Here is a 15,000-nt window from a genome sequence, read left to right as displayed (position 1 = left end):
AATAAGTGAAGTACATTTGTATCTATTACTGACCTCATTGAGATTTCGTGATTAAAAGCAGTCTTGCATGCTATTAATCAATAGTAAAGTAATAAAGTACAAGGTTAAAGACACAATAGCCTTAAATTTATATCCGAAAATACTACTTTCAAGCGTCAAGAACCTTAGTTTCTGTGATTTATTTGCAGTTTATACAGGTATATGCAAATTTCTTTGCTGGTCTAGCTTTTTCACACTTTCCTTTGAATGTTTTTCTAAAATCTGGATCTGAAAATTGATGTTTTTCTGTATGTATATATATATATATATTATTATATATATATATATATATATATATATATATATATATATATATATATATATATATATATATATATATATATATATATATTTTAAATAACAACGTATATGGATGTCTTCTTCCAAAAACTCATCCACATCAGGGGGATGAACTAAACACCCGATTCAGCCACACTTTAGATGGGCTTTTGTTTAGCAATGATTCTTGTCCACACCGCCAGTTCTTCCCAACTATTTTCTCTCCGTTTCCATTATGGTAATCGTCTTTTTCACTTCCAGCCGAAGAAAGGAAGGGTCAGCGAGGAAGTGGAAAAGAGGCAGAGATGGAAGGAGGGATGGTGAAGTTACTGGAGGAGGTGATGAATTCAGGCAGTAATGGGGGGTAGGGGGAGAAGAGGATGAGTGTTGAGGAGGTAGGGAGAGGGAGAGAGAGAGAGAGGGAGGTGTGATGGTGTTATGCTGCAGGGAACATTCCAGTGCTGGTCGTCTGGGTCATTGAGGCTCCAGAGAGGCGCTTCTTTGTCACCGCAAAGTTCGATACCAACTCCTTTATCTTTTCCTTTTTCTTCTTTCCTTTGATGCAATGGCTAATCTAAAGTGCACCTCTGGTTTCCATTTCCTGTATCGTCATTTCTTATTTCCGCGTTTTAATTTACATCTTTTTCTTTCAGCATAATCCTAACATGTTTCAAATGTATTCGAAGGCATTTAAAATAGTTTAAATATATCTTCCATTAGGGACTTTTAAATAACACACTATATTTATAAATGAATCCAAATAAGGCAATAACATAAAATCTCATAGACAACCTTCCTGGTCTCCATAGCTTCGATCCATTTAACACTATTTTGGTCAATAGCCTTAGTCTTCAAGGTCTCTTTAAATAATACCAGAAAAACACCGGTTGTTAAAATGAGATCAAAAGATCAATATAAAGAATATTAACACCCAAGTACGAAGGTCATACAAAACGTCCTCGTTCTCGCTCCCACCTATATATATATATATATATATATATATATATATATATATATATATATATATATATATATATATATATATATATATATATATATATATATATATATATATATATATATATATTTTACTTTGAATTCCTAACACTTATACTTACCCAAAAGCCCAATTTTGGCACTATCCACTGTAACATTGCCCATGAGTCCATCTGCCATGCAATAAGTACAAACAAGATATAAGAATGAGTCCCCCTCCCAAAAAAAAAAGACTACTAAGAAGCTGCAAAATACAGTATAAGTCTCAAAATTTTAGTCTTCTGGAAGCGATTTGAATATTATACATGCATTTTGAACAATGATCTTTCCGTAATTTTAGTCTTCTGGACGCGTTTTAAATGTTATAGATGCTTCAAGGAAAAATGTTAAAACAAACACAAAATGAAATAAAAAAATGAAACAGCAAAACAAAGAATAATCAAAATATGTGTGGCTCGAGGTGTTCTGCAATACCAAATGATTGTAATGGGATAATAAAGGCATGATTAACGAATTTGATGTCGCCTACCCTTAATATTTCAAGATGAAGAGGGCGATCCCCAGTCAAAGATAACTTCCCATAAGCTAAAAAAAATGTCAAGCGTGATTTTGGATGACAGACATCCGACTGCTCATCAAAAATCAGAAAACCCTAGCATCATTGCACACTATTTTAACTGACCTCTTGAGGGTGAGCGAGTTATTAGCATAACAGAGAAACTCGAATGTTGAGACTACAAAAGAAGTTACCCAAAGATGAGCTCCTCTACATGTCTGACAGGTTTCCAGGCTAATCCCAGTAATTCCTACAGATTATTAACCCAGAATAAGAACTAGGTTCACCATTTTGACTCTCAATAAAAAATTCAACGAATGAAAAGCAAGTATAATGGTTCCCCATTTCCCACAAAATTCAAATAAGTAGCGTCGAACCGCAGTAGAGTAGCAGGGACGGAAACACTACGGTTTGGAGGAAAATATGTTTAAAAAATAATGGAAGAATTGTGCTTAGTTCTGTTATTCTTTTAAGGTGCGACCGAAAAAAATTTTTCTGACTCAATTTTATTGTAATAATAATTTCTTGCCGGTACGTTAGCAGTAATATCGGCAATTGTGACGAAAAACTATCTTCACCACATAAACTTCACAAAATTCCTACCGCCATTACACTTCAGATTTATACAGTACATATAACTATTTCTGATTAAGAAAACTAAAGATGATGTTAACACTATTCATTTTTCCATTCTTTTTTCATGTAGATTTTTCTCATTTCAATCTGCTAATATTCTCATGGGTGTGTTAATAATCATCCTTCTAATATTTACCCCACTTGGAAGTTCACTAAATCGTTCAAATTTATCAGCATGACATTTTTTATGGCCACTTTAATAAGAAAAAAAAATTCTACCCAAATAATTCTTTAGCATTTTTACCCGTTAATACCCCATTTATCAGCATTCTAAGTAATAAACGATCCTTTATTGCCTGCAATTTTTCCTTGACAAGATATATATCTTTGCAGCCTATTCCTCACGGAACGAGTACTTGAATGTACCCTGTAATTCACAGGGGTCCATCCTGCAGTTCTGAATATTACATCATTAAGATTTACATTCCTTACACCATGCAAAATCCCACCAATTTATTTTCCATTTATACTTGACTGTATCCTATTTTTCCTACATTCTGATTAACATCATCTTAATATTAATCTGTATGTGCATGATCATCCTACTCGTATTGAAGGCTGGCATCAGTCACCCTGATATAGTTCATGATGTCTGCCCTTGCTTTCATGAGCATAAATCCATTAAGCATTGAGACCTTTGCCAATTCCTATATATTTCATTACACATTTTGGATTATTGCCCTTTTTCTTGTCATCAACAAATATCAGTAAAATTTAAGTTAGGGATCTGTTCCTGTTCTACTACAGTGCATAGGCTATATATATATATATATATATATATATATATATATATATATATATATATATATATATATATATATATACATACGTATATATAATTTTATATATATATATATATATATATATATATATATACATACATATATATATATATATATTATATATATATATATATATATATATATATATATATATATATATATATATATATATATATATATAATTTCCTTAAAATGAAAAGTAACGATTGACAATTTTTCTTTCAAAATTTAATATCAGATTCGTAATTTCTTTGTTTATTTCCTTTACTCTTCCAGGAAGTCCACAAACGGTAATGCTTCAGATACATCTACCCATTCTTCTGCTTTGCGTGGCAGCATTGTCAGATTGCGCCAAAAAAACCCTAAAAATAGTGGACGATGGTCCAGCCAGGCCTACAGATATCCGCAGGTATATTGGCTCAGACCGCAGTCGCAGAGTTCTGAAGAATGCTCAAGCCTCTGACCAGTTGTATGTCACGGATCCTAGCCCTTACATACTAGCGGAGGTCTTGAAAGACCTAGGTAGAGGAGCAGAAGGTCTGTGCCACGTCCTTGTGTACTATGATCCCAAAGCAGTGTCACCAGAGGATCTGGACACCCTACAGACAAATTTGAAGGCCCCTGTTATCCTAATAGATGTATCAAAACTGAAGTTTTCTCTGATCACTAAATCTCAACGTGATGTTACCCTACTTGACCTACTGTCGAATCGGCCCGATAAGCAATGTCGACTGCTACTGGCTTGGTCATCACCAAATTACCAACGAGGACTCCTCCTCATCCTAAGAGCTGAAGAAAATATATTGGGCCACAAAGACACAGTGATTCTCCCGGTTAGTGACCATCGTCTAGAATAATCGTTTCTTACCCCAGCTCAAACGTAGAGTTCTAATCAAGAAACGTGGATCTAGAGTGAGCCATAATCGTCGTGAAGCTTTGAATTCCAGGTTTTTGGTTGAAGGAGTATGTGAAGCATGCACAAAATATACTTTGCAGCAGTTGGGAGAGTGGAGTCAGCCAACTGGATGGATTTGGGGTGGATCAAACCTTCGTAACAGGGGGCTATCAGGAGTTACAGTGATAGTTTCGTATACTCCATCTGCTCCAAATATTTTCGTCACTGAAAATAAAAATGATGGGTCACTTTTACTTGAAGGAGTTGAAATGCATTTACTAGAATATGCGGCACAGGCTCTCAATTTCACCTACAGATTAGTTGTCCCACCAGATAGGGAATGGGGAAGGCCAATAAATGGTACCTGGACAGGAAAGGTTGGAGAGATAATAAAGGGGAATGCAGATATTGCTATTGGTGGTCTTGTTTATACAAAGGAGCGTGCTGAAGTCACTGAATATTCAATTTTGTTTCATAATGAATTGTGGGGTATAGTTTGTCCCTTATCTGTTAGACTTCCTGTATGGCCATATGTTATGTTCACATTCAGAACAGATAGTGCACCAACTGTATTCAAATTTCTTGTCATTTTCCATGTAATGGCCTTTTTACTAGTTTCTATGATGGGCATTCAGGAAGAAACAACTCCTCAGCACCCATTATCAGAATCTATATACATAACTATCAAAACCGGCATCTCGCTTTACTTGCGACTCATGGCTTGCCTCTACTTCTGGAACCTTTTTTTCTGTCTGATGAAACCAAAATATGAAGCCCCCATAGTCGACTCGATAGCACTACTCCAAAGTGGGAAACATTGGGGCATTGTTAGTGAAACAACAGTAACAAGGGTATTATCTACATCTTCAAGTCCTGGTCATATTGAGCTGGATGCAGGTGCTGAACCCTTGAATTCAATAAGTGAAGGTTTCCAACATTTAAGGAGTGATGGACTATGTCTTGTTGGAGTACCTAAGAGATATGCAAAAGCTACAATTGCTACAAGACATACAACTGAGTGTGGAGAACCTGGTCTGCAAATGAGTGAAAAAAAAACTTGAACTCAGTACTTGGAGGATACCCCTATGGTTCCCCTCTAACTGAGCCAATGAATCTTATCATCAGTCGACTGCAAGGGTTTGGGTTTCTAGAACATTGGCGGCAAGAATTACATCTAATACTTTTAACAAAAGGGCCGCGGGACTTGCCATGTCTTAATCCGCCTTTAAGTGCACTTACCGTCATGGACCTTCGCCTTGCATTTTTGGTTCTCCTTGTAGGCTGGAGTACTGCTTTACTAGCTCTTATTGCTGAGCATGTGATGTGTTATATATATAATCCACTAGAGCACAATAATATCACCAGGCGCAAAGATGTTGGAAACATTGAACGACGTAATACTAATATAGCTATTGTGGACCCTAATGCAAGAGCACCTGTTTCTATTGATGATAGATACAATAACATCAACATCGTCGTGACTGAACCACGTAAGAAAAACACGATCGATGAAACTATTAAAAGTAAGACCAACAAAACTGATGACTACATATCGTCAGAGGACAACTCACCATGTCACACATACAAAGTAAGAGATTGGCTTAAGAATGCTTTAATGCCAACAGAGAAATTAGATGTCACTGTAAAAGAAATAGAGCTCAGAAAACAGCTGAAGACTATCCTCAAAGATATGTGGGGAATCAACCCCAAATAACAGGAAGCCCCAGAGACGAAAGATACATGGCCTTCGCCTCTGGGGCAAAAGTGGTCCAAAGCAGCCAAAATGACAATTCTTTCACCAGACTTAGAAGCCAAAATGAAGCCCAAATTTCATTCTTCTGAGTTGAAGTCTCAATTGATAGATGTAAAACATAAAGTAGCAGACGGAACACGACTAGAGAGCCCAGAGATGGCAGACTTCAGGGCACATCCAAGACCTGAACTGAGAAGGGCAAGAAGGGAAGAGGAGGGAGAAAACTCGTGGGAAGTGTTCACTATACTTCCCCAACGACCCCCAAGAAGAGCTAATGAACAATTTCCTGTGAAAAGCAGAAGCCAATCTCTGAAAATACGCCCAGCAAGTAAAATGCCTGCCTCCAGAACTGCATCATTTGACCAAAACACTAAAGTCTCAGTTGTACTTAGGAGCGTTGTTAATCCTCCAAACGTTCTCGTTTCAAAGGATGAAGAAAAAATGGTGGAAGCAACCAAACATCACCCAAAGGTGCCACAGAGGCCTGTGGCATATATTCCAGACTTCTCCTCTTCAGAAAGTGAGAGCAATGGTGTTCTGAGCGCCAGCACCGACACAGACGAAGGTATTTTTCATGATTTAATTTTTTTTTCTCACAGTATGCTAGCAGTAGAATATCACACAGTGGTTTCACGTGTACTTGCTAGTTTAGCATGCAATTAACAACCAGAGAGATTAATGCAACTAAATACATTATTAATTTCTGAGTAACATGATTGCAAATGTTTGAAGGCTCTTAAATATGATCAGTTATTAACTGAATTTTGTCTCAACTAATTAATACTTTGACTCCTATTCTATAGTCAAGAAAAATATCATTTCTTGAAATTGTTTTCCTATTATTTTGAGTAATTCTATAAAAGCTAATTTCACCAATTCCTTATTCAAATATATACCACTAAAAACATTAAGTGTCACATGGTAATGACTTGCTTTATTTGTGTATTATTTGTCTGTTCTAAAAATTATATTTCCTATAATTTCTTAGACAAAGCGAGGGTGTAAAATGCAAATCAAAACATATACTATATCTAGTGTCTACCCATGTCCCAGTTATCACAGTTTACCTTCTCTGTATTATACATATGAAAACAACGCCCAAAAATTACGTATATTATCACGTCAAAATAGTTCCGCAAGTATTTCCGAGTAGATTTTTTCCTCCATACCACGAAAATGGATTCCTTGCCTAGAAAAATACGTTTCATTCCAACAAAATTGCTTAATTCAATTTTTTTTTCTTTGTTAATTGTGTCATCATTCTCAATATCTTTGCTCAAAAAGTTGATACATTATGAAGAGAGAGAGAGAGAGAGAGAGAGAGAGAGAGAGAGAGAGAGAGAGAGAGAGAGAGAGAGAGAGAGAGAGAGAGAGAGATGAACCGTCCAAAATCAAAGCAAATTACAAATCAAGGAGGAAAAAACGCAAGGTCAGCAACTTTCCGTCAAAGAAAAACAAAAGGTTTGTATTCACAGGGGTCATCCCTCCAAAGAGATTACAGATACGGGGGGGGGGGGGGGGGGAGGGGGTAAACAACCCACATAATTCACCAAAAATTTTAACTGGGCTCCGCAAGGCACTAGAAGAGTTGGAAGACCCAGCCCTACATGGCTGAGGACTATGATGCGTGAAGAAGATGATGTGGAGAGGCATTGCTTTAAGAGCCCACGATAAAGGCGACAGGCGAAATCTGAGCGAGGCCCTTTGCGTCAGTAGGTGTAAAACAAGATGATGATGATGATGAATTGCCATTCGATGCTGTCAGTTTGTTAGTTCTCAGATTATGCCTTATGTTTGATTTGATTCAAGGAATCTCAGCTATATGGCCAAACACTGGGGTTAGGGGCCATTCTGCTCCGAAGAGCAACTGGGAAAGAAAGAAAACGGACACGGGGGTGAGAGCTAGCTAAAAAGTGTGTGCATTTACTTAGCCCAGTGGTCTTCATTGCGCGGCTCGCGAGCCATTGGCGGCTCGCGATGACCAGATTGGCGGCTCGCAGGTGAGAAAGAGAAATGGAGAGAATTATTATTATTATAATTCATCAGCGATCAAAGAAAAATTCCTAATTACTACATATAAATTTGATTTCTGAAATATCGATTACTCTCAGGGTTGCATGAAATTGAATTCACTCAAAAAATTTAAATAGTAAGTGGAGAGCCATATTTTTACCTCATACCATAGAGTCAATGACTTTCAAGTAACCATGACTGAGTAATCGGATCTTAATGTTTATTTAATATGGCGAGATGAAAATGAACAGAATATAGTGGCCCCGCCAATTCTTTACTTTTCATATGTTGCAAAGAATTTAACAGAGGCAACATATGATTGCATGGATTTTGGCCAAACATAAGAAATCTTTTACAGATAGATGCAGAGATTGTTAAAGAATGGGGTTTTAATATTAAAGATGTAATTTTCAAACAAATCATATCGGGCGCAACCATAATGACGAGGACTGAAGAAATCCTGTCAACTTTTTAATGATTTAGTATTGCATTGAACGAAAACACAGATATTTGTGATGCTGCACATATATGTATTTGGGTACGACTTCCAAAAGAACACTTATTCTGGGAAAAAATGTTGTACCTATTACCATTATATGACCAAGCTAGAGGAGAAGACATTTTGACTGCACTATTCGGGTTTTTTTCTGAAATAACCCGAAATTGTCTAACATGCAGGTCACCAACATGAGAGGGAAAGAAAAGGGTCTCATTGGATTAATGAGGAAGAGAAAGGAAATTCCAAATTTTGCCATATTCCATCGTATAGTTCACTTGGAGGTACTTGTGACAAAATCCAAAGATTTTGAACTTCAAAATATAATGCAGCTGGTTGTACGGGTGGTAATTCTTTTATTCAAAGACAGTGAATCATCGTCAATTTCGTGAACTACTGGCTGAATATGACGGAAAGTATGGAGATTTAGTGATTCTTAATGAAGTGAGATGGTTATCTCGAGGCAGAGTGCTTGAACAATTCTTGAGTCTCCTGCCTCAAATTCGTGAGATCACTGCAAGCAAAGGAAAAGTTGAACCTGAACTGGAGAATCCTGAGTGGATAAGGACGATGAATGTCTTTCCTAAATTATCTCGCCTGCTACCTGAATGCACTAAAATCAAAGTTACAGGAGAGAGGAAAACAACAGCTGCAGTGGTAGGTGGAGTCACAGCATTTCAAAACAAGATCACATCACTTTTCATACCGGAGAGACAATTCGTGCATTTTCCAAACCTTAGGAAAACAACACTTGGCAATCCCGAAATGTTGCAAAGTTTCAGCTGTTACTTTCAAAAAGGCATAGAAAGAATTGAGAAATGAGTTTGAGGAAATGAAGAACAAGAACTTATTCACTTTTATTGAGACCCCATTTAATGTGTATGTTTCAACCTTAAGTTCTATACCCGCTAAATTTTGCTCCGATCCTTCTTCAGTGGGTTCAGATCGCTGAGCTTTAGGCAAATAAAACGCTAAAGTCGATTTTAAAATCAGGTGAGAAAAATTTTTGGCATACTGTCACTGATATAAACTACCCAGTTTTTAAGCAGACTGTGCATAAATTAATGTGCTATTTTGTGAGCACATACACTACATTTTCAACTGTAAATATTGCGAAGAGGAAATAGAGAAATAGAGCCACTCATAAACATTTGAATATCCTAATAAGAATAGCCGGGACAAATTACAAGAACAGCTTGGAGAAAGTGAAGAAACAGCTTGGGCACTTCAACATTAAATGAAGGTACCATACTCATTTTAACTTTAATATCAGTAAAGCCAAGAATTTTAATATTATTTATTTAATAATAAGGTTGGTTACTAGTTTTATTTTATAAATACGTGTCTTTGGAAACCCAAAAAAAATGGAATTTAGCTCCCACACACGAACATATATTTTACATACGTATAAATATATATATATATATATATATATATATATATATATATATATATATATATATATATATATATATATATATATATATATATATATCCATATGACTTATGTGGCTCCCACTCTGAATATGTCCTAAACTTTTGGCTCTCCTGAAGAAATTAGTGAATACCACTGACTTAGCCCATGCTTCTTTCCAGTCGGTTTGCTACCGACGAGACTAAAATTGTAGATTGGTAATGTTAGCCCTGTTCAGTACTTGAATGGGTGACCCCCAAGAACGGCTCACTGACCATCATGGCAAGCTAGTGACGTACAAACTTGATAATATCAGGAAACAAAATATACCATTTTGTTAATGATATACTCCATGATACCTCGACCTTAGTAATGCCTTATTATTATTATTATTATTATTATTATTATTATTATTATTATTACTAGCCAAACTACAACCCTAGTTGGCAGAGCAAGATGCTATAAGCCTAAGGGCTCCAATAGGGAAAATAGCCCAGTGAGGAAAGGAAATAAGGAAATAAATGATGAGAACAAACTAACAATAAATCATTCTAAAAACAGTAACAACGTCAAAATAGATATGTCATATATAAAATAATAAAAACGTCAAAACAGATATGTCATATATAAACTATAAAAAGACTCAAGTCAGCCTGGTCAAAATAAAAACATTTGCTGCAACTTTGAACTTTTGAAGTTCTACCGATTCAACTACCAGTTTAGGAAGATCATTCCACAACTTGGTCATTTCACGCAGTATTACCAACGACACCCAACAATGCCCTAGAGATTGACCATTATGATCAGCGCCCAAGACCACCAACCCAAGCTAGGTCCAGGGAGGGCCAGGTAATAACTACTGATGACTCAGCATGCAGACCTATAAGCTCCCCCAAACCCCAAATTCTTAGCTCACAATAATGGCGAGGTTGAAGACACTAAAGGAACTAACTAGCATGAGCGGGACTCTGATACCCGTCTGGCGATCACCAGGCAGAGACGTTACCAATAAGTCCACAACAACCCTGTAGAATTAATCAGTACAGACTAATTGATCATTTGGTTATCTTCATAATTATCATAAGCCATGTTTCCGTAGATCCAACCTTCCTATGTAATCAAATCTGACGGATGAATTGTATGTTTACTTTACTTTGATGGCTGCTTTTCCGGTCCCATACAGCAGGGAAACTCCACTCTCTACAGGACCTCAACTGTCGTTTTATCTTGTTCGTTCAGAGTTTTCAACATTGCATATCACGTATTGTTCATTTACTGTTAAATCGTCACTGTCAAACTACTCACGGAATAAGAGTGTTCAGTATCCTCTTGAAAGTCTTAATATCTTCAATCATTCGGATGTCTCGTGGGAGCTTATTATATAGTCTCGGGGCAGCATACCTAAAGGCTCTGGAGCCTACAGAATGCTTGAAAAACAACGTAAAATTTGGAAAACAAACATTATGAAAATGTCTGGTCTAAATTGTATTACTCGCGTATTTCAACGCTCGACATCCACATATAAACCATTCTGCAAACGTATTCATTTCTGTTTATCAACTAGAGGGGCACTCAGTAGAGCGCAGACCTCCGCCCCAGCAGCTTATTTCTCGACCTCTTGCTCAACCTTGACCTTTGACATTAAAATATATAAATTGGCGTTAATTTTCATACACTCAAATATGAACTAAGTTTGAAGTCTCTGTGACAACAATATCTAAATTTATAGCTGATCATGTGAAATGGACATTTTGCTTGACCGTGACCTTGACTTTTGACCTCGATCTTCCAAAATTTAACAATTTCCAGCTTTATACATAACAGTTAATCCCTGCAAGTTTCATTACTCTGCGATTATAATTGTGGCCAGGAAGCTGTTCACAAACAAACAAAGAAACAAACACACACAAACAGGGGGTAAAACATAACCTCCTTCCAGCTTCGTTGGCGGTTGATTGATTTGAGGTTCCCTGGCATCCCGACATCTAAGGTCATTGACGCCGATATCATTTATTATAAATAAAGAATAACAGAATATTCAATTAAAACCATAAAAGCGTAGATATTTTAAAAGTTGAATAGCTTTCAGAAGACCTGCTTCTGAAATACAGCTCAAAATACCACTAGAACACCTCATATCCAAGAATCTTTGGAAGGATGATCTTGCCATCCTCACCTCAAGCTTCAAACAGATATCTATTTGTTTCCCAACTATAATTGGGGCATTCGGTCAACAAGTGCCTCACTGTCACGGGTACCAAAAAGTCGTAGCAATATGGTTGGTGTTGGCCAGTAAGCTGATATTCATGTGACAACAGTGTGTGACCAATGCGGAGACGACAAAGAGTAGTCTCCCACTTTCGGGGCATCATGTTATACTTCCAGAGGAATATAACATTCGTTACCTCTCGCATCTTATTTTCAACCATATCACCTCAATGCTGTTGCCAACTATTAGAAATATAATTCTTGATGCTAGGTAAACAATTATCAAAAAGAGTGGGATACCTTCTTGGTCGCAACTCAACAGCAGCATTCTTGGCCCGTAAATCTACCTTCTCGTTTCCAGAAATACCTACGTGAGCCGGAACCCAGCAAAACTGAACTGTTATACCTCTCAGTCCAATAATAAATATCCATTCTAAAATCTTTAAAACTAAAGGGTTCCTGGAATTAAAAACTTCTAAAGCTTGGAGAACGCTCCTTGCATCACTAAAAATGATAAAATCAACCTCCTCTTCAAAACGCTTTTTTTTTTCAACAGAGGTTAGTATGCCGTATAGTTCGGCAGTAAATATGGAGGCTCTTAAGCCCCTATTACACGTATCCGGTTTCCTACGGCGCCGTCGGTCGCAACGCTAGCATATGTTCAAACCGGAGCGTGTGATAGCAAATCGGCCGTACGAACGCTCTCCCACGGCCGGCCGGATGAACTTTCGCCAGTACTAAAGTTGGTCGTACGGCCGTCGTACGTCAGGACTGAGGACGTAGCGTGTAATTGCTCACCGTACGGTATGACATCAGTCTGAGGCTGCACCTCTCATGCAAGTGTCCATTTTTTCTATGAAAGGTGATACCTGACTTAAGAGTTCCAAATATGTGTCGTGATCCATTTGCATGTAGTTAAACCAGTCATCTTTTTCTAGTGGTAGTTCCTTCATTAAGTTAACATCAGAGTATTTTTGTCGTTTACGCAGCCATTGTTTGGACCAAACCTTCCTTTTTCTTGTTTTCACCTTCAAGTAGCACTCTAGAGCACAGGAACGAGATTCTCGTAGAGAGAAGACATGTCACTCCACCACAAACAGTGCCACACTGACCCACTTGCCTCCGGCCGTTCAAATACGTGTAATAGGGCCAGAATTTTCCTACGGCGCTGTAGGCCAGGTTGGCCGTAGGAAACCGGATACGTGTAATAGGGGCTTTAGAGGAAGTGCACCTCTACAATTAAAAGCATTACTCCAAATTCAACAGCAGCATCAGATTTGGAGCCATCAGTATATATAAAAGTTGATTCTTTGGAGGTAACTATATTTAGAAATTTGATATTTTCTCTTGAGAAGGTAATTCCTGGATTGTATATCTGAAGTTCACGTAAATTAATACGGCTCGTTCATCATTAGACAATGTTAGGATAATAGTTAAGAATTCGACTATGTCAAGACAACAGTTAAAAAAAATCGACAATGACAGGATAATAGTTAAAAGTTCGACAATGTCAAGATAATAGTTGAAAATTCGACAATGTCAGGATAATAGTAAAAAATTTGACAATGTCAGGATGATAGTTAAAAATTCGACATTGGTAGGATAATAGTTAAAAATTCGACAATGTTAGGATAATTGTTAAAAATTCGACAGTCAAGAATTCGACAATGTTAGGATAATAGTTAAAAATTCGACATTGTTAGGATAATAGTTAAAAATTCGACAATGCCAGGATAATAGTAAAAAATTCGACAGTGTCAGGATGATAGTTAAAAATTCGACATTGTTAGGATAATAGTTAAAAATTCGACAATGTTAGGATAATTGTTAAAAATTCGACAGTCAAGAATTCGACAATGTTAGGATAATAGTTAAAAATTCGACAATGTCAGGATAATACTTAAAACTATAAGTATTAAAACAAGAGACCATCTGAATAAATCCTTCCCATTCGTGCAATTTACACTTCGGATGCGTTACATATTCATTTCTTCAGACCTAATGTATAGGGACCGGTGACCTTAGGTGACATTTCATCTTACGTCACCGAGATTAATATTCAATAGGTTTCAGAACTTAAGGGAGCTGAAGACAATAGTTATTTTTAGGTTTGCACACGAGAAATTCTCTTCATTTCTTCCAGAGATGCATTGGAAATAGATTAATAAATTCTTCGTGGGATTTTACTTTTTTTTTTTAAAGAAAAAAAAAATCTAAATATAACAAATATGTAGGTTTAACCAGTGAGAAAAATGGGGATATATAACACTTTTCACTAATGGTTGGACCATTAGCTTACAATCTCTTACTAACCAGAATGATATAGTATAGCAATACTCGCCAATTTATTGCTAATATTCCCACGGAACACACAAGACGTTTGTAGTTTAAAGGTCCCTCATGAATGGCAGAAGCAAGAAACAGTGACAATGCCCAAGAGACTGAACATGTATACATATGATCAGCGCCTAAGACCTCTCTCTCCACCCAAGCTAGAACCAGAGAAGGCCATGCAATGGCTGCTGATGACTCAACAGGTGTCGCATACTTATAGGCTCCCCAAAATCCCCCATGCTTAGATCACATGGATACAAGAAACTATTATGCTTTAGCGAGACTCGAACCCCAGTTCCGGAGATGTAAGCCGAAAAACTAAGGAAATCACCTACAATTTTAACTATCTGTTTTATAAAGCTAAAAAGTTCAGTTTTCCTTAACATTCTTTTCTAAAGATAAAATCTACTTTCTTCGCTTCCTGAGGGCCAGGCAATGGCAGCTAATCGCTCAGCAGATAGACCTATAGGCTCCTCCAAACGCCCCATCCTTAGCTCACAAGGATGGTGAGGTTGCAACGACCACATGAACTTAACGAGTTTGAGCGGGACTCGAACCCCAGTCTGGCAATCAACAGGCAAGGAACGCTACCACCAGTC

At 37.1% G+C, this 15,000-nt stretch overlaps 1 protein-coding gene and 1 pseudogene across 2 annotated transcripts in view; one reads left to right on the top strand and one right to left on the bottom strand.

Moving 5' to 3' along the window:
- Window positions 1–15,000, bottom strand: part of LOC137618201 (DNA oxidative demethylase ALKBH2-like) — a 208,921-nt gene that overhangs the window by 25,551 nt on the left and 168,370 nt on the right. The window lies entirely within an intron of this gene.
- Window positions 554–5,897, top strand: LOC137618469 (uncharacterized; annotated as a pseudogene).

This window comes from Palaemon carinicauda, chromosome 24 (assembly GCF_036898095.1).
Source record: "Palaemon carinicauda isolate YSFRI2023 chromosome 24, ASM3689809v2, whole genome shotgun sequence".
NCBI lineage: Eukaryota > Metazoa > Arthropoda > Malacostraca > Decapoda > Palaemonidae > Palaemon > Palaemon carinicauda.
The sequence above is the reverse complement of the archived record's forward strand: the minus strand, read 5'-3'. Positions and strand labels throughout refer to the sequence as shown.